General features: G+C 40.2%; 1 protein-coding gene across 4 annotated transcripts in view; it reads left to right on the plus strand.

Moving 5' to 3' along the window:
• Positions 1–21,665, plus strand: part of LOC121384730 (beta-microseminoprotein-like) — a 41,710-nt gene that overhangs the window by 3,849 nt on the left and 16,196 nt on the right. The window lies entirely within an intron of this gene.

A 21,665-nucleotide genomic window follows, 5' to 3' on the forward strand; every position in this document is an offset into this window, starting at 1 on the left:
TTATACATACACATAATACATTATTCATAGTTTATCACATAATTATATATACACATAATACATTATCCATAGTTTATCATATAATTATACATACACATAATACATTATCCATAGTTTATCACACAATTATACATACACATAATACATTATCCATAGTTTATTACATAATTATACATACACATAATACATTAAAGGGACATTACTGAGTTTGCTGCATTGTAAGATGTTTCCGACTAATAAGATATTTTTACGATTAAACTAACATATTAAATATATTTTCTTGTTTAGAATATCAGTGTCTGTATATTCGATGTGTTTCTGGTCGTCTTAATATTTTTAAGAAGCCCAAACTGGATTTTGTCTTCAAATAATTTCGTACATAAGACAAAAACTATATTTTAGGCAATAAAATGAAATTTAATCTAGTATAAATATTAGAACGATCAGAAACACGTTTAATATATATGCAGAAAAATATATTTGATATATAATTACAATCGTTAAAAAGTCTCTGTTAGTCGATAACATCTTAAAAATTGCAGCAAATTCAGGAATGTCCCTTTAACCATAACCCACCATATATCTATCACATAATAATACATTGCAATACATTGTGGAGAGTGAAAGAAAGAAATGTTTTATTTAACGACTCACTCAACACATTTTATTTACGACTATATGGCGTCAGACATATGGTTAAAGACCACACAGATATTGAGAGAGGAAACCCGCTGTCGCCACTTCCTGGGCTACTCTTTTCGATTAGCAGCAAGGGATCGTTTATATGCATCACCCCACAGACAGCGTAGTACATACCACGGCCTTTGATATACCAATCGTGGTGCACTGGCTAGAACGAGAAATAGCCCAATGGGCCCACCGACGGGGGATCGATCCCAGACCGACCGCGCATCGAGCGAGCGCTTTACCACTGGGCTGCGTCCCGCCCTCTTTGTGGAGAGTGATACGTAGATCTATTATAAATTTAAATTATATTTTGTTGTTGCTGCTAATAAATCTTTATACGATGTTGTTAACTGTGTTGCGTTATTAATGGACAGGTCAGGTCAGGTCATAGGGTTTTACGTGCACATTCAGAACAAGCTGTTGTAGCGCACGCCTGTCGTGGACACAAGAGCCGGCCTTGGCCGGCTCTTCTGTCCATGACAGGAAAGGTGGGGGGAGGGGAGAGGAGGGACCGCCTGCACTGGCAGGTGCAAGGGAGCACCAGCAGCCCGATCAAATCGGTAGCAGGCGGGTGGGGGTGGTGGTGGTGCTATGGAATTTTGAATGGAGCAGTTAATACCAAAGAAAAAAGGTGTGCAATTTTGTTGAGGAAATTTGGCGCAATTTTGAACGGTCGGTCGAAAGTTAAATGGCAGAGCTAGTATAGGTTTTGACATTAGTGAATCGAGAGTAGCTCGTTAGTTTTAGACCTCTATGATGCTGTGGTGTCTCCCTAGGTTGCCCATCGGGCCGGCCCTTAAAAAGGGCCTGACCGCTTCTGGTCGTGGCATGACAACCCAGGGGAGACTCGTGCAATTGTGTAGACACCGGTAGGTAAGGCAGTTGTTCCGGGAGGTTCCCAACGTTGTTGTTGTTCTTGTGGCCGTTGTTTGATCCTTTTCCGTGTCACCAAGTACAGTACCAGCAGCAAGTATTTGGGATTGGGTAGGGTAGACTGGTATTCTTTTGTCCAGTTTCCCCTGGGTGCAGTGCAGTTGTGTACTCGGAGTTGCTATTCTTTTGTCCAGCTCCTTATTAGAATACGTGCTGGGCCATTAAATGGGTGCGGGTGCATTGTTATCATTAATCAATGCACCCTGTGTACTGATGTGATGTGCATGCCATCTGTATGTGAATCCTACTTTGGTGTTAAGGTTGTTCTCATTGTCCTATGTCCCTATTCTAGTGTTTTCCAACGTCTTTTCAGAGCCACAACTCTCTCTCCCCCCCCCACCCCCCTCTCCTTGGATTATAATGAAATACAAGGATTGGTGGGGGGGGGGGGGGGGGGGGGGGTTATACTAGCCTAGCTATCTAATTTGAAGGGATTGTCCCTTCTAGTGTGAGTATTCATTAAAAAGCAGAGTGCTCTAGCATGTTTTAATTTGTTCACCAATAAAAGTATCATTATTGCCAGGGAGCCAGTCAAGACTGACACACAAACATACTCCAGACAGACACAGAAACATACTACTAGTCAGTAACTGTATATATGTACCGGTTTTTTTTTTATTCCCGCCCCCGAAAGATATAGTTTAATATATGATATTAATCTGATTAATGTACCTTTATTATTTTCTGTCTGGTTGTTGTAGAGCTGGTCCCGAGCGGTTGGTTTTCCATCTGTTTCTGTCTGTGAACCTAAGTGACTCACCTTATTGCTATAAGAAAGTTTATTGATGGTACGTGGTGCAAGTGCATAATTGTGCGAAATAATATACATGTGGAGTTCCTTGTTCGTGATTGGCTGGATTGGACCAATGAGAGCGCTGCAAAGAAAAGGCGATAATTAGTGGTATCCTATCTTGGTTGATTGTCTAACGATGTTGATTGGCTAATTAATTAGCCAATTAGGTTACTGCGATCTCGATCCTATCTTAGTAAATAAAAGGGCTGATAATTCGTTAATCTGGTGTACGGTGACCCGGTCAAGAAGCCACCGAGGAAGAGAGGAAGGAGGAAGACGGACGCGCCAGGGATGGCCCGGGGGGGTGCAAAACCGGCAGCTCAACTGCCGGCGGAGGCCCCTTACGTTGGACATCCCCGGCACCGATCTACACCGGGGAGACCAGAGGATCCAGCCCAGCCGGAACCAACTGTCGAACCACCAGGGGCAGACCTTAACCAGGCGGTTATGGAGTCGCCCCCACAAACTCCAGTGAACTCAGCTTCCGGGACTCCTGCGATGCCACCTCCACCTAGGAAGAGTGCCGCAGTCGAGTCCCAGGCCCGATCGATGGCCGTTGCCAAGCGGAAAGCGATTGCGTCACCAGGAGACCAACCAGTCAAGCCAGGACCCCCGACGCAACCGCCGAAGCCTGTTGTTGCTGAAACTGAGGAGCAATGGTCACTCAAGGCCGGCAAATTACCAACGCGCTACTCCCAGTTAGTCAAGACCAACATCGAGGACGTGCGGAGTTTATTTACACAACCGAAGCTCAGCGCCTTCATGCCGTTACCAGCAAGTCCGACAGAGGGAGAATTTTGTGTATGCGCCGTCACAATGCGGGATGGCCAGGGAATCTGTCTTACCGTACGCCGGAGTGGGAGCTACAATCAAGCACTGCTACTCCCAGAAATGGACAACCCGACCATCCATCGAATCATCAAAATCATCGCCGGGAAAGAGTATCGAGCATTAGCCAAGTCGATAGCAGGATCCACTTACCGGCCGGGCATCCCGCATTTTGACGCCTCCAACTTCATCGGTTCACCGTGACGTCCTCCCCTTTGCCAACATCCTTCACCTCCGTGAGTACCAACCTCCTTTTTTTGGGCTAGTTAGACTTTAAACGTTTTGGAAGCAGTTCAAAATTCTTATGTTTATTTTTTTATAAGTAGTCTAACGCATTTTACTTTGGCGCCCGTACAATTGCTCAAAATCACCTTAAAACTTTTCGGCCGAGCAGTCTTACCTATTTTGGGTTTAAAATCTAGAGTCCGGACATGTCTAGGTATGCAGTTACTCTTCATAGACTTAGGTAAAAAACAGGCTTCACCGAGGAATCGAAATTCAGCCAATCAGAGCACGGCTCCCACTCGGTGTACTTCAAGCTTTATGAAGTGTCTGCTATTTGGTCCGCGCTCGCGTTGACCGTACTAAATGACTTTCTTCCAAATTCTGCCCACTTCAAACTTACCCCCCCCCCCCCCCCCCCCGCTCCGGAGTTGGTCACTGGCGAAGTCAGAGGCTAAATCCGTAGTGGGCGTGCCTGAACCTCTGTGGATAGGGGCACGAGAAAATAGTTCCCATCCCATCCGGCCTCATTCGATTCTTGCAGTCTCCGTTCTAGATCATGATGAGACAAGACGTGTGTCCATGTTCTCTCGACTTACCCCCCCCCCCCCCACCTGGGGGGACTGATGGTCTCGTATGGAGCTTTGCTAGAGTACCGGATCACGTACACCGGGTCACGGGCAACCGTGACCTTGGTGTACGGAGACCCGGTACCACCGAAGAAAGGAAGGTGGAGGAAGAGGAGACGTGCGCCAGGGAAGGCTCAGGGGGAGACAAAACCGGCGGCTAAACCGCCGGCAGCGCCACCTTCTGCTTCGCTACCCATCGCCGCCCCCCGTATGAAGATTGGAATAGAAGAGGCACCAGCCCCGGACATCCCGTCTTCTACGTTGGAACCAGTTAGACCAACTCCACAGGCCAGGACTTCAGCGCCTCCGGTTGTGCCGCCGATTATACAGGCGGCACCCGTTGAGGCGCAGGCCCGAAAAGTGGCTATAGTAAAACGAAAGGCAACCACTCCCCCGAGTGGCCAACCAGACAAGCCAAGCCAACCGTTCCAACCGCCGAAACCTCAAGAGCCACCAATCCAACAGTGGAACCTACAGGCGGGTAAATTACATCAGCGGTACGCCAAACTCATCCGGATGAACGTTGAGGACGTCTCCAAACTCTACATGATCCCCAGACAAAAAACTTGGGTCAAGCTTCCAAGGAGCCCGGAAGGAGAGTTCGCCATCAGCAAAACCCTTCTGAGTGATAAAGAGGAGGTGTGTATACTGACCATACACCAAGCCGGAATATACCATCAGGGAATGCTGCTAAAAGAAATGGACAACCCGACGATACACCGCATCGTGAAGACGATATCGGGGGCCAACTACCGTCCATTGGTCAGGCAATTAGCAGTCAGCCCATACCGGCCCTTCTTTACAGACATTGACTCCTCCAACTTCATCGGATCACCCTAGACGCCAACCTTTGCTAGGACAGGTAACAACCTCCTTTTGGGCTAGTTGGACTTTAAACACTTTCGATCGAGTTCAAAATTCTTATGTTTATTTTTTTGTAAATAGTCTAACGCATTTTATTTTGGCGCCCGTTCAATTGCTCAAAATCACCTTAAAATCCTTTCGGCCGAGCAGTCATAAACTTTTTGGGTTTAAATTTAGAGTCCGGACATGTATTTGGATGCAGTTACTCTTTGTAGACTTAGGTAAATTACAGGCTTCACCGAGGAATCGAAATTCAGCCAATCAGAGCACGGCTCCCACTCGGTGTTACTTCAAGTTTGCGAAGTGTCTGCTAGTCGGTCCGCGCTCGCGTTGACCTTACTAAATGGCTTTATTCCAAAATCTGCCCACTTCAAACTTACCTCCCCACCCCTGCTCCGGAGTTAGTCACTGGCGAAGTCAGAGGCTAAATCCGTAGTGGGCGTGCCTGAACCTTTTTGGATAGGGGCACGTTAATACAGTTTCCCACTCCCACTCCCGGCCTCGGTGGCGCAGTGGTTAAGCCATCGGACTACAGGCTGGTAGGTACAGGGTTCGCAGCCCAGTACCGGCTCCCACCCAGAGCGAGTTCTTAAGGGCTCGATGGATAGGTGTAAGACCAGTACACCCTCTTCTCTCACACTAACCAACTAACAACTAACAACTAACCCACTGTCCTGGACAGACAGCCCAGAAAGCTGAGGTGTGTGCCCAGGACAGCGTGCTTGAACCTTAATTGGATGTAAGCACGAAAATAAGTTGAAATGAAATGAATGAATGAAATGAAATGCTAATCTATTCCTGTCCTGGACGGAGCTTGTTCTGAATGTGCACGTAAAGCCCTATGACCTGACCTGACCTGCTAATCTGTGTCTACGTTAGACGACTAGGAGAGCATACCCGAGGTGATATGCGTGTCCCTGCTAGCTATCAATTTTATGCCGACGGAGTCCATTACAACGCCAGAGGGATGCGGAAATATTTTTTCCGCATTCGTGAAGCTATCAAGCCCCGATAGTGCTTTAACGGCCCTTTTAAGGGCCACTAAAACATCTGGAAGTGGTATATACCAATTGCCAAACACGAGTTTCAGAACATGAATAAATATTTACAATAAAGTTAATAAAGTTATTAATCAGTCGCTACCTTCCCGTCGTTGATCCCTGGGTTGGAGTGCTTGTCGGTCGGGTGCTTAAGGTCGCTCTTCCATCCAGGGAATGTACAGGCGGGTGGTTTTGAATGATTGTTAGTTTTAATATTAAGTGTCTTATCTAATAGTTAATCAATTATTCGCTACCTCCCCGTCGTTGACCCCTGGGTTGGAGTGCTTGTTTGGTCGAGTGCTTAAGGTCGCTCTTCCATCCAAGGGATGTACAGGCGGGTAGTTTTGAGTAATTGTTAGTTTATTATTAAATTTATGCCAGCTAATTTGGCTACGCATGTACTTTTACTTTTGTCATTAAACCGTTCTCTCCCCGAGTTGGAGTGCATGTTCGTGGTCGAATGCATAAGGTCGCTCTTCCATTCGGGGAGTCACAGGTGTAATGAGTAAGCAGCATATTCATTACGTATCTTAGTTGTAGATCGCCGCCTTCCCTCCGTTGGTCCCCGGATTGGAGTGCATGTCTGGTCGAGTGCATAAGGCCGCTCTTCCCTCCAGGAGACATATAGGCGGATGGTTTGCGATCATTTCTAGTTTTGTGGTTTAAGAGTTATATATATCAGGAGCCAAGTATGTGTGTTACGGTTTCCCATCCTACCTGCGATCAGATTAATGGACAGTAGTTGTATCAGTTTAAATGAAGATGGTCGGGTATAATAATATGGTTTAATATATCTGCCTCTCAGAGTACTATAAAATGGATAAACTAATATGAAGTGGAACTCGTCTCCAACTGCCTGCATGTTGCACAAATTACAAAGCCTTTCTGATCTTTCAGTGTTATTATATCTGCCTGTTTCTATAGCAAGGTTGTGTGCAGATAGTGTTTATACTTTCAAGCAATAGATTTTTGTAAATAATACTGCAAACATAAATTATCAACAAAATATTTGTATGTAAAACATTTTGAGGATTTGTCAAGAATGGCATACATAGTTTGAGTGAATTGGTCTTTCATTCTTTGTTTAATTTCAGGAAGAAATATAACACTGTTATAAACTTTGTGCTGGTACCAAATATTAGCATATCCAAGGATACAGAGCAAATCATGTACCTGACTCGCCCAATTCACCGTGCTTGGTTTTCTTAAACAATTATCATATTATATATATATATATATAGCACTGATGTAAAATACAGTTATCCGTTTCCAACAATTTCAACCAATATTTAATAATACGTATATTTCTATTTATGTACAATGGTAATCATCCTAATTCACAGTATATCACCTAATATTCTTTTACACCCTTGCATATGTACAGCTTCCACGTTATTAGCTTTGTTGAATCCCCACACTTCACAACCTAACTTAAAATGCACACACACACACACACACACACACACACACACACACACATATATATATATATATATATATATATATATATATATATATATGTATATGTACATGCATGCATGCATGTATGTATTGGTGTATGTATGTATGTATGTATGTATGTGAGTGTGTGTGTGTGCGTGCGCGCGCGCGCGCGCGTGTGTGTGTGTGTCAAACAATGATAATAATGTTTCTGTATTTAAAGAATAATTAGTCGATTCATTCCATAAGCAGCCGTAGCCTTTTTACCTTGATTCGCTATTACCTTTTGAGCACCACTGAATTTACCGTTATAATAAACACAAACACCTAAACAGCTAAAAGAATCACACTTGTAAAAACACCTGCTAATTATTATCTCGGGATATTACATTGCCTCCATATCGATCAAAGTCAACGGGAGGGACGATTTTCTTCACCGGACTGTATTAATCATCACTGTCCTACGCGGCCTACACGGCATGGCGAAAGGATGACGGTGGTGTAGTGCCCCAAGTGGGTATTTGTACGAGTCTCCGATGACGTGCACTGTCTATTTGTATTATTGAAAATCTACAGTGCAATTAGTGGCTTGATTTAATAACGTCACAGTTCTATCAAAGTGCAAATGGTGTCTTCCCGCCAAAACGTATGTATTAATGTTTGTGGTGCAATGTGAAGACTCTACTTTCAACTAAATGCCCAGACAATTACAACCAGAACATTTCGTTTGCAAACAAGAATTGTTTTTTTTTAGAGTTCATAGATGATGACCAACGTGACGTCAAATTGACGCCGAATCCAATAGTACAGCAGTTTTCGTCATGACATGATGTTGTCAAATCTGCTTACTATTTATAAGCAATGCAATGTCGGGTGGCAAAATCCTTGGGAAACCCCCTGCGCGTGCTGTAAACTCACCGTGGTGCAGGGGTGTAACATTCTCTTTGAGAATGGCCAATACAGCACAAATTGCAATTTTGAGTAAAGGTCAGTATCTATCTGTGATATTTGTATTTTTGCACAGTTGTTTACACTGTTTTTATTTAAATCTTGAATTTTTATATTGATGTTGATCATCACCTTATTTGTTTGCATTACCATAGTTTGACACCCAATAGCCGATGTATTTTTCGTGCTGGGGTGTCGTTAAACATTCATTCATTCATTCATTCATTCATTAGGAAACCTATACTTCTGATAACTTTCCGGCTGGTTCTGATTTAAAAACAATTTTATTATCTTTTCATTAAATGGCACACACACACACACACACACACACACACACACACACACACACACACACCTAACAAATCTAACCTAATTCCATTACTGTCTATAAAATTGATACTTGTACATGTACTTGCATGGCTCCCTTGGTGACGTTTTTTTGTAATGGTGGCCATTTTGTTGGTGATCCTATTGATTCTTGTGTTGGATACCAATTTTAATATATACGTGTATCAACAAAGTACATGTATTTACATCAAATGTCACGCTTCTTTTATGCGTTTAGGTATCTCAATGGTATTGTTTTGCACACAAAGATTATTCTATGCTGCAATTAAAATGTTTGTTTTTTTACCCAGTACCTACTAGCCTGTAGACAGATGGCCTACCACGACCCACCGAGGCCGGTCGCAAAGTTTACTACCTGGAGTTTGATAGATTACCACTCTTTACTTCGAGAAGTCTCAAAACGGAAGCAACTCTCATTAAATTTCAGCACAAAGGCAATACACTACATGATGTGACATTCAATTCAAGATGGAGGAATCAACCATAATTATGAAAATGAAACCCCCTTTCAACACTGCACAACCTAGCAAAATGGAATTTAAAAATGGGTTCTCTTTTCAACGGAATTATATTCGCTGGTTAAAATAGTGACATGATCCCTTTAGGTTGCACTTCACCATTAATCACACCACGCAGTTCAATACAATTTCTACGTCAGAATGAATTCTGTGAAAAATACAACAACACCGAGAAGGTCATGTGATGAAGAGTTTTAGGGGGTGCTCTCACTTAACAACTACCGTGTAAAAAATCAACATAGGTTGACTACTAATTTTTTTAGTTAACCACCCTAATGCCAGAGCACCGCCTCAAATTATCGTTTTGGCATGTGACAGTTTATACAGCTGTTATCGGTTAGTACTAAATGTACACTTCAAAATAAGAAACGCATGGCACATATTTTTCATAACATTAATTTTTAAACCACACAATACAATATATTTTAAATATAATTTTAATATTATAATATAATGTTGTAATATAGTCTTATTCAATAGCTAATGGATATGATATCAAACAATTTTGAAGCTGACGTCAGCACGTGGAAATTATTTTTTAACAAAATCCAATACTATTGTTACAGAGCTCACAATTTCCACGTACAAAATATGCACGTACATGACCTCTTGACAGAAAATTAATTCACATTATCGATAGCGTCGCTACGTTACACTGAAATTATACACAGGCTGACATAACTCCAACGAAACAATGCAATTGGCCGGATGGAAACCGGTGAGTCGCAATCAGCAATTGCACGTCTTTTGAAAACATCTCAGAGTACAATATCCAGGCTTTGGTACCGTTATCAGCAAACAGGAATGTCACGTGATTAGATCTGGTCGTCCGCTAGTTGTATACAGCGACGCCAGACCGATGCATGCTAATGACACTTACGTGACAGATTGTTAACTGCTTCGTCATCAACGTCTGTCATACCTGGGTTGCGCAGAATATATGACTAAACCGTAAGAACCCGTTTACATGAAGCCAATACTAGTGTCAACGACCTTGACCTTGCTACGGTGGCTTAATCCTTTTGAGTTCATAGACCAACTGCAATGGCGTAGGAAGGTGCCAAGGGGATGGGGGCACACACATATAATTATAAATATATATAATCCATCGCTGCTGCTATTGGATCAAGAAAAGTGAGGGTCACATGCCCCCCCCCCCCCCCCACACACACACACATACACACTTCCCACCCGTTTCCTACGCCAGTGAACTGATCTCAAGTGATGATCCGATCATGTTATACAAGTTACAATTTTATTTCTGTGGTATAAAGCTAAATCTTGATGAATTAAATTTGCAATGTAATCCCAATATATACTAGTAACGCGTTGTGTTTTTAAAGAGTATATTAGAAGTAACCACAAACCAATGGTGGGTTATTGTAATACGTGTGAGTTCAACCTACTGGAAAAGTCGTCATTACTTCCGTGATCCACTATCAGGTGCTCGTCCTTAGGAGGACTACCATTCCCCTAGGAGACCCGTAGCAGGATGCTCCATTCCTCCAGAACCACCCATAGGAGGACTGCCACTCTCAAGACTAGCTTAGAAAACCCAAAATTGCACAGGAGAGAGCTCAATAGAATACTAGTATATACAGCTGTGATGCATGCTAAACAGTGATGATATCAGGTGTTTGCGAAAGTTGAACATATCCTGCCCCGCCGGTAACACCCGTCATGAGCACTGCCTACAGCCATCTAGTAATATTTGAAAAGAAATATTATGAGCAAGTACTTCCTAAACCGGATTATATTAAGCCAGGATAACAAGTAACGACACGACAGAAGGAATGAAATGTTTTATTTAACGACGCACTCAGCACTTTTTATGCACGGCTATATGGTGTCAGACATATGGTTAAGGACCACACAGATATTGAGAGAGGAAACCCGCTGTCGCCACTTCATGAGCTATTCTGTTCGATTAGCAGCAAGGGATCTTTTATATGCACCATCCCACAGACAGGATAGTACATACCATGGCCTTTGTAACACCAGTTGTGGAGCACTGACTAGACCGAGAAATCTCCCAATGGGCCCATCGACGGGAATTGATCCTAGATCGATTGCGCATCAGACGGGAATGGTGATATGGTGCCTTTAGTTAAGATGAATGCTTTGTAACATAATGCGAGGAGGACATCGCCAACAAGTCTTTTTATTTTCGCGCAACTCATCTCTCTCCGACGACCTTGTTTAGATGTCCACAGTCAAGTTGTGAACGTCAACGTAATCGCCGTCTTTTTAAGCTTGATAAAAAGTGATAAGACTGAATGGAATAGATAAGAATAGAATACTTTATTACCTTAAAACAGGAATGTGTCTTACATTGACAGAGTACACGATACACATTAAAAAAGTATATGAAACAGAGAATAAACTCACAACGTACACACAAAATAGGTGGAAATACAGTGCATATAATTAGGTTAATTAAAGGTAAAAGGTAAAACTATTTAAGTCTGTTAGTTATTGCTCTGGGGACTTTAAATCTCCTTCCAGAAGCTAAACGAATATATTACTCTTTTAAAATATGTGATGGATCGTCTGAACGTTTCTTTGCATGTTTTAAGACTCGTGTTTTCATAAAGGTTTCCCCTGCGCGTGCTGTAACCTCACCGTGGTGCAGGGGTGTAACATTCTCTTTGAGAATGGCCAATTCAGCACAAATTGAAGTTTAGAGTAAAATTCGGTGTCCGTAAAATTCTGTGATATTTGTATTTGTATTTTTGCACAGTTCTTTACACTGTTTTTGTTTAAACCTTGAATTTTTATATTGATGTTGATCATCACTTTATTTATTTGCATTACCATAGTTTAACACCCAATAGCCGATGTATTTTTCGTGCTGGGGTGTCGTTAAACATTCATTCATTCATTCATTCATAAAGGTTTAGTAGGCTTCCAAGAGAACATCCTGCAATTTTGCTACTTACATTGGCAATTGTATGTAATTTATTTCTCTTTAGAATTGACAGGGATTCGATTTTAATAAAATATTGATAAAACAATTATAAGATGGTACAATCAACGTTAAAAGATCTTAGCTTTCGCATAAAATAATAATTTGTTTACATTTACTGTATATGACACTAGTTGTTTGGCAGGTCAGCTTAACTTATTATCAATAAGGTTATTTATATTCTGTTCCGACTTCAACGGCTTTGTCATTAATATATACTGGTGGTAAATCTTTGTGGATTTGTTTCTTAGTGTTCAATAGCAGATAGTTTTCGGTGCATCAATTAGTGAAGAGGCTAATATTAGATTTGTATGAATCTTTCGATTTGGTAAGCAAGTTGACAACCGATGCATCGTTAGCGAACTTGACAGTAAAATAGGCCGACACTCATTAGTATACAGTGTGAATAGTACCGGAGAAGTGACAGCGTTAGTATTAGTGGTTAGTGCACCCGAATGAACGTATTGATCTCATCTCTGTTTCCCTTCCCCGTATTTTTTTTAGCTTTTAGCATTCTTGAGGGAAGATTCTTTTGAAGTCGCGTGGAATATGGCCCTTGTGACAGTGATATGGTATATGTCTAGGTATTCGAATAATTGTATTCTAAGAACTCTGTATGAGGTATTGAATTTATATGAAGTTAACTGGTTAATGAATATGGATTTAACACGTTACTAACAATATTTATAATATTAACACAGCGTAAAATGTTTTTTATGAATGTTAAATGAATGAACAACAGAAGATCTCAAGTTGGTGATGTAGTTTCTTGTATTGTACTTTCCAAACATGAAACGTGATTAATAAATTAACAACATGGTGATACAGATAATATACAAGTCAGAACTCTTGGGTAAATGACACACAGGTCTCCCAACAGAGTTGACATTGGTTATGTCACAAAACTGTCTCTCGGATCTTCCAGTAGAGTTTGTGCGTTGTGAGAGAACTTCAAGGCATGTGAACAATATCTGTTCTCCCCGAGTCTGTCTTTCATGGGTAAATTATCCTTATTTATAACACGCATACTAAACACGTATCTATGTAATATACAGTTGTCACGGTGTACTCGTTCAGACGCCTGCAATACCCGTGACAACAATTAAATTGCATTGTATTATATTGCTCGTTACATATTTAATTAGTGCTTGACACTAATTGGTTTGATTGGCATGTCTCTAAGTGGATACCATGGCAGACGTCAGATTACCAATTAACTAATTCTAATTAATGCACATGTAAAAATAAAGATATAATCCGTATTGTTATAAGCTGAAGTTTAGCACTGTGACAATATAATTAAGGAAATGATGTGAGACGTATTTAAACAGTTTTGTTACAGCCGAATAACAGCAACACCAAAGGGGAATCTCTATCAACATCTGTTAAATCAATTTAAATTACAAATCTACCTTCAAAACCCAACAGACAATAAGCATTTAAAGAAAATAGTAAAAATTAAAATAGCTGAGAGATAGACAACAAAGAGTTTGTTCATTTTGCAATAATAATGAGATAGAAGATGAGTATCATTTTATTATTCAGTGTCCAGTATACAATGTTTTAAAGGGACATTCCTGAGTTTGATACAATTTTAGGATGTTATTGACTAACAGAGGCCTTTTAACGATTGTAATTACATATGAAATACACTTTTCTGCATAAAATATTAGTGGCTGTATATTGAACGTGTTTCTGATTGTTCTAATATTTGTACTAGGTTAAATTTTATTTTATTTCCTAAAATAAACATTTAGTGTTATAGACGTCCTAGTGTTTTAATAATGATTTAGCTTCTATCCACAGAAAATAACAAAGAGCTCAATAACCTTGGACAATGTTTATTAAAGGGATATTCCTGAGTTTGCTGCATTTTTAAAGATGTTATCTACTAACAGAGACTTTTTACGAATGTAATTACATATCAAATATATATGTCTGCATAAAATATTAGTGGTTGTATATTAAACGTGTTTCTGGTCGTTTTAATATTTGTATTAATTTAAATTTCATTTTATTTCCTAAAATAATTTTTTTTTCGTACGTACGAAATTATTTGAAGACAAAATCCAGTTTGGACTTCTTTCAAATATTAAGACGACCAGAAACACATTGAATATACAGACACTGATATTCTAAACAAGAACATATATTTAATATGCAAGTTTAATCGTAGAAATATTTTATTAGTTGGAAACATCTTATAATGGAGCAAACTCAAGAATGTCCCTTTAAGAGCAAATAAAGTCAGGGACCAACTATTGCAATAATATTATAAAATCATACATGTCGGTTTGTCTGTCTCTATTGGTGATTTTTAAATGTATCTAGAATGTATAATATTTATTTTGTTTTATACCCACATAACGTGTTATATAATTCATATAAACAAATATTTTATACATAACGTGTTGACTTTGACAACTATATGTATGCACGCACTAACATGCACACAGGTGACGACATTTTGGTCTCAATACGAGTCTCGATAGATGTACCACTGTATCGATAATCAAAGGTAAAGAATCCAATAATACAGTTCATCATACGTCTGTCAATGATATGGATGTCACGTCACATCGTGATATTGCCATGCATTGGCAGACATTCTCATAACTCATCTTCTGCTTTTAGTACATATGCTTTTACATCTGTCAGAACTAAAGGCGAAAAGCAGTCCATTAATTTTTCATCCGAAAATGCTGAAGTATTTCTCTATGGAGTAATTGTAGGATGCTCTTCGTTGAGCCCATGATACTTCAGTAGGACCGGATGAAATTCATTATCAGTTATTGAAGCATTTACCTGAATCATCTTTTGAATAGTTTTAATAACATCTGGATTTCTGGAGACTTTCCTTCTGATTGGAGGAAAGCAATTATAATTCCTATTCCTAAGCCTGGTAAGGATCCATCTAATCCTATTAGTTATCGTCCTATCGCTTTGACAAGTTGCATTTGTAAAACCATGGAACGAATTATCAGTCGTAGACTTGTCTGGTATCTTGAATCTCACAAATTGCTCACTAACGTGCAATGTGGGTTCAGATCTAGACGTAGCACGATTGATCATCTTGTTAGATTTGAAACGTTTTGTATGGAGGCTTTCATCCATAATCAGCACTTGGTTTCAGTGTTGTTGTTTTTTATTTGGAGAAAGCTTACTATACCATGTGGAAGTATGGGATTTTAAACGACCTCCATAGCATGGGCCTAAGAGGTCGACTTTCTGGGTTTTTTCTCAATTTTTTTAAAATAGAACTTTTTAAAGTCTGGGTTGGGTCGACTTTGTCCGATATTCACCCACAAGACATGGGTGTACCTCAGGGTAGTATCCTGTCTGTAACTTTATTTTCTGTGAAAATTAACAGCATCACCCAGTGTGTGTATAACGTGTTATATAATTTATATAAACAAATATTTTATACATAACGGGTTGACTTGGCAACTATATGTATGCACGCACTCACAGGCAAACGCTGGTGTGGATTGCTCGTTGTATGTCGATGATTTTCAGATTTGCTATAGATCATCCAATATGAGTATCATTGAACGTTAGTTGCAGCTTTGTTTGAATAAATTTCATCATATGCAACTGACAATGGCTATAGATTCTCAAAGGCAAAAACGGTTTGTATGCATATCTGCCAGACAAGAGGTCTCCACAGTTTTTTTTGGACAAAAATCCAATGCCAGTTGTGGAGGAGACTAAATATCTGGGGGTTCTCTTTGACAGGAAGCTATCTTTTGTGACCCATCTTAAATATGTTAAAAGGAGGGCTTGAAAACTCTCAATATTTTAAAAAGTTATTGGTAATACGGAATGGGGAGCAGACCGAAAGGTTATGCTTCGTCTGTATAGATCTCTTGTGAGCTAAAACCTAGATTATGGATGCATTGTGTATGGGTCTGTACGCAAGTCTTACATGCAGATGCTAGATCCTATACATAACCAGGGACTTAGGATTTGTCTTGGTGCATTTCGAACATTACCTGTGGAGAGCTTGTACGTTGATGCCTTGTTTGGGTGCTAGGCGTGCAAAGCTTTCTCTACAGTATGCTACCAAGATTAAATCATTACCAATACATCAAGCGGTGTTTGATAACAAATATATGAAGTTGTTTGCTATTCGTACATTTGGTCTTCGCATTCAGCGGTTTTTGTCGCTTTCCAACATTGATTGAACTGAAACTTTGGAAACTCCTTCATATTTTGTTTTACTACATTGGTGTATTGCACCACCTGAAATTGTGTTTGGTCTTGAAGAAAGATCGTACAGATGCTGTTGTCTATAAACAATTTTTCATGGAAATTCAGGACAAATACCGTGATTATATTTCTGTTTAGAAAGACGGATCACGGGATGGGAATTCTGTGGCTTGTGCTACACTTTTTCCTTCAAACACATCATTTCCATGAGATTGCCTGACTCAGCATCGATCTTTAGTGCTGAAGTTTGGGCAGTCATTAAGGCCGACCAACTTTCCGGAATTTTCATCACGTACTCGGAATTCCGGAATTGATACCAAATATCCGGAATTTTTTTCAAATTCACAATTGGTTTTTTAAGCAACTAATTCTTATTAAATTCTACGTTCTAAGAATTAAATATCTTTATCACTCATTTCAACCTGAGCTCCGTTTTATCTAGTTTTGTGCCATTACCAAGGCCGCGAGCGTGTGTTTACTGTCAACAGCCGACAAATGAAAATGTCGAGTAAACTGAAGCCATATACGAAAATGTTCTTTCTTATGTTTTATACTCGAATAGTTTATGTATTCATTTTAAAGATATTTTAAATATTATAGACTTATGTTCCTACGGGGCAGGCATCAGTTCTATGGCAATGCATGTAATTTTGCCACCGTGGATATACATTACGACAGAAGAACGCTACGATCGTACCAAAAAAAAAAAAAAAAAAAAAAAAAAACCCGAACCAACAATTGTCTTCTTTCCATTGGCTTTCACATTTGATTAAATAATATTTGGCTAACACTGTTCTATTATATGACGCATACATGACATTTGATATATACATACCGATATTATTTTATTCAAGTAAGTTAAATAATAACGCGAGTTTGTTTTTCTGCACACAGGCTCCCTAAAAGCGTTACTGTAATACTAGTAGTAATGTAAGCGTAATACAAAACGGCAGCCATTCTTAATGTGGGTAGAAGACGTTTCGTCCCCGAACCAGTTGGCAAAAGATCAGTTCGACCCCACTACATGCATATGATGAAATAGTGTATATGTGGCAATGTACCTACATAAAAATAACATTGGTCCCAAGTTTATTTGTCACTTTATTGCTAATCTGTAGGTGGGAGTCTTAAACTGTAATATAATATTTGCTAATAAAGTGGATTTTTGTGTGAACTTGTTGATGATTTTTGGTGTGTGTGTGTAGGTGGGGGGTGGGGATGTCATTTTATGAGGAAGTTCCAATTAACATATAAATAATGATATACTCCTTTGTATTATAATTTGTTCGCACTGTTTAAAAGTACTTTTATGAAAATGACGTTTTCGCACGCTTGAAATTATTGTTTTGAAAAGGGTGAAAAATATTTCCATTAGGTTGGTCGCCTTGGTCATTAAAGCCTTAGACGAAATCAAGGATTTGATTGCATCTAAATTTATTATTAGTACCGACTCACTTTCGTGTCTCCAAGTTTTACGAAATATGACTGGGATGTTGATACGAAAGTGTGTCTTTTTATCCATTGCCAACAAAGACATTATATTTTGTTAGGTGCCCAGCCATGTTGGCATCAGAGGTAATGAAAAGGCAGGTTCTGCTGCCAAGTCTGATGCCTCATGACAGAGTTGGTGTACCTTATACTGAGTTTAAACATAGTATCAACCAATTTATCTTTTCGGCGTGACAACATGATTGGGACGGTGCGAATGCTAACAAGCTTCATGCTATCAAGCCAGTCTTGGGAGAGTGGCAGTCCTCCTATAGACAGTGCAGAAAGGATGAAATAGTCTTGTATCGTGCTCGCATCGGTGATACTCATTTCACCCATTCATTTATCTTGAATAAAGATTCCCCGCCTCAGTGTGAGCACTGTCAGTGTATTTTGACGGTACGCCACATTTTGGTAGAGTGTAAGCATCTAAGAAAAACAACTCGAAAAGATATATTTGGACAACGAAATGTGATGGAATCCTTTTAATTCCATCCGGAACTTATATTACAGTTTCTACGTGATACTGACTTTTATTTTAAATTTTAATTGTCTATATCTGTGATATTTGTATTTTTTGCACAGTTCGTTACACTGTGCTTTTATTTCACTCTTAAATTTTATTTTGATGTTGATCATCACTTAAGGTTTGCATTTACCATAGTTTAACACCCAATAGCCGATGTATTTTTCGTGCGCGGGTGTTGTTAAACATTCATTCATTCATTCATTCATTCATTCATTCATTGTATCGATAATTGACATTTTCAAAAAAAAAATTCTCATTTAATTAAACTAAGAATACATTAACATGTTTTTGTTCTGAAAAAAAATTAGTCTGCATAATATAAATTGTCTATAGAGCTTTTTCAACTTTCCTTCTGTTAATATTACAAGACGGAAGCCTTTTTGAACATTCACTATTAAAAAAACTATTGATTTTTAATCAAAATTTAATGTGGTCACACATATAATGAGTATAAAGTTGTTTTCAATGTGTGTTTTATTTTCTAGGCCAACAAGACAGCATAATTTTAATATAAATTTCAAAATCGAGATACACACACACACACACACACACACACACACACATATATACCGTTACAACTTAAAGTTTCACGCTATGCGCGATCATCAGGTAACGTGTAACTGCCCTGTCGTTACGTCATGAAGCAGTGACGTCACAACAGGTGCAGCGGGTACGGGCTATTCCTTTTCGGCTTAGCTTAGGTGGCTGTGTTAATCCATGTGGGTGGGTGTCGGCATTTGGATATAAGTTCATTTCTCTTGTTCAGCGAGTTGGTCCCTATAGCTTTCAGTACTTCCAGCTTTTCCTCAATGCATAGATTGCACTGCCCCGTGCTTCTCTTGAAGGTGTTCACTTTCCTTATTACGCGCCACGTTATTGTGTACTCAGCGGGTTTTTTTGTTAGTTCCTAAATGTATTTCGACAGCTTGGTTTCCTTTTCGTACTTGCTGTGCATGAAGGACTTCTTGTGGTTGGAAGTACCGGCCTCGGTGGCGTCGTGGCAGGTCATCGGTCTACAGGCTGGTAGGTACTGGGTTCGGATCCCAGTCGAGGCATGGGATTTTTAATTCAGATACCGACTCCAAACCCTGAGTGAGTGCTCCGCAAGGCTCAATGGGTAGGTGTAAACCACTTGCACCGACCAGTGATCCATAACTGGTTCAACAAAGGCCATGGTTTGTGCTATCCTGCCTGTGGGAAGCGCAAATAAAAGATCCCTTGCTGCTAATCGGAAGAGTAGCCCATGTAGTGGCGACAGCGGGTTTCCTCTCAAAATCTGTGTGGTCCTTAACCATATGTCTGACGCCATATAACCGTAAATAAAATGTGTTGAGTGCGTCGTTAAATAAAACACTTCTTTCTTTCTTTCTTTCTTGTGATTGGCATACAAACATGCAGACTCAGCTATCATTTCAAAAATAGACCAAGAATTTGATAGCGTCAGGCATGCTCAAGACATAAGCGACCGCATAGATAAAATGGCGACGAAGGCAGCTTTCATAACACTGAAGGACCACAAAGATGATTTCGAAGACAAACCATCCTGCAGACTAATCAATCCATCGAAAAGTGAAGTGGGAAAGGTAAGCAAACTGATGCTGGAGCGTATCAACAGCAACTTGAGAAAACTGCTCCCAGTTAACCAGTGGAGAAGCACCCAACACGTTTTGGAATGGTTCAACATCTTACAGGAAAAGCAAAACTTAACTTTCCTAGTTTTTTACATAGTGGACTACTACCCATCGATATCAGAAAACCTCCTCAAGAAAGCGCTAAATTGGGCAAATCAACGCACTATTGTCACAGATGTTGAATACAGAACCATCATGCACTCTAGAAAATCGCTCCTGTTCGACCATAGTTGCAAACCGTGGGTGAAGAGAGACTCTCGAAACGCATTTGATGTAACCATGGGCGGATATGACGGCGCCGAGATATGTGAGCTTGTTGGGCTCCTTATCTTGCAAACTATACGGAATGAGTCAAACATCAGCAACCTGGGGCTATACAGGGATGATGGACTAGCAGTACTGAACAGACATTCGGGGTGCGAATCAGAGCGAATTAGAAAAGGCCTCGTAAAGAATTTCCAAGGACTCGGCCTCAAAATAACAGTGAAGACCGATTTAAAAATCGCCAACTACCTGGATACAACATTGAACCTGAACAACGGTACACACAAAGCCTACAGAAAACCAAACGACCAAACGATGTACATCGACAGGAACTCCAATCGTCCACCTGCAATCACAAAGCAAATCCCACGAACTGTCAGCAAGTGAATCTCTCTCCTCTCATCAACCGAAGACATTTTTGCCAAAGCCGCCCCCGCTTACAACAAAGCATTAGAAGCAAGCAACTACACAGAGAAGATAGCATTCCATCAATCAGACATGAAAACAGGAGCAAGCACCAAAAAGAAAAATAGATCTAGGAACATAACATGGTTCTACCCGCCACACAGCAGGAACATGAAGTCAAAAGTGGGGAAAACATTCCTACAGCTAATAAAGAAGCACTTCCCGACCGGCAGCAAGTACCACAAACTCTTCAACAAGAACAACGTCAAAGTAAGCTACAGCTGTATGAAGAACATGAAAATGATCATACAACACCACAACGCAAAGATCATCGCCGAAGACAGCAACAAGCAAACAGAGAACAAATGCAACTGCAGAAATAAGGACGATTTCCCACTTGAGGGAAACTGCCTCACTAAATCAGTTATATATGAAGCTGCAGCGCATACCACTAACACACCAAGCACGACATACATAGGCCTCACAGGGGGATCCTTCAAAGAAAGGTATGCCAACAACAAGAAGTCCTTCATGCACAGCGAGTACGAAAAGGAAACCGAGCTGTCGAAATACATTTAGGAACTAAAAAGAAAAAACGCTGAGTACACAATAACGTGGCGCGTAATAAGGAAAGTGAACACCTTCAAGAGAAGCACGGGACAGTGCAATCTATGCATTGAGGAAAAGCTGGAAGTACTGAAAGCTATAGGGACCAACTCGCTGAACAAGAGAAATGAACTTATATCCAAATGCCGACACCCACCCACATGGATTAACACAGCCACCTAAGCTAAGCCGAAAAGGAATATCCTGTACCCATTGCACCTGTTGTAACATCACTGCTCCATGACGTAACGACAGGGCAGTTACACGTTACCTGATGATTGCTCATAGCGTGAAACTTTAAGTTGTAACAAAAGGTGT

The sequence above is a fragment of the Gigantopelta aegis genome, chromosome 10 (genome assembly GCF_016097555.1).
Source record: "Gigantopelta aegis isolate Gae_Host chromosome 10, Gae_host_genome, whole genome shotgun sequence".
NCBI classification, from domain to species: domain Eukaryota; kingdom Metazoa; phylum Mollusca; class Gastropoda; order Neomphalida; family Peltospiridae; genus Gigantopelta; species Gigantopelta aegis.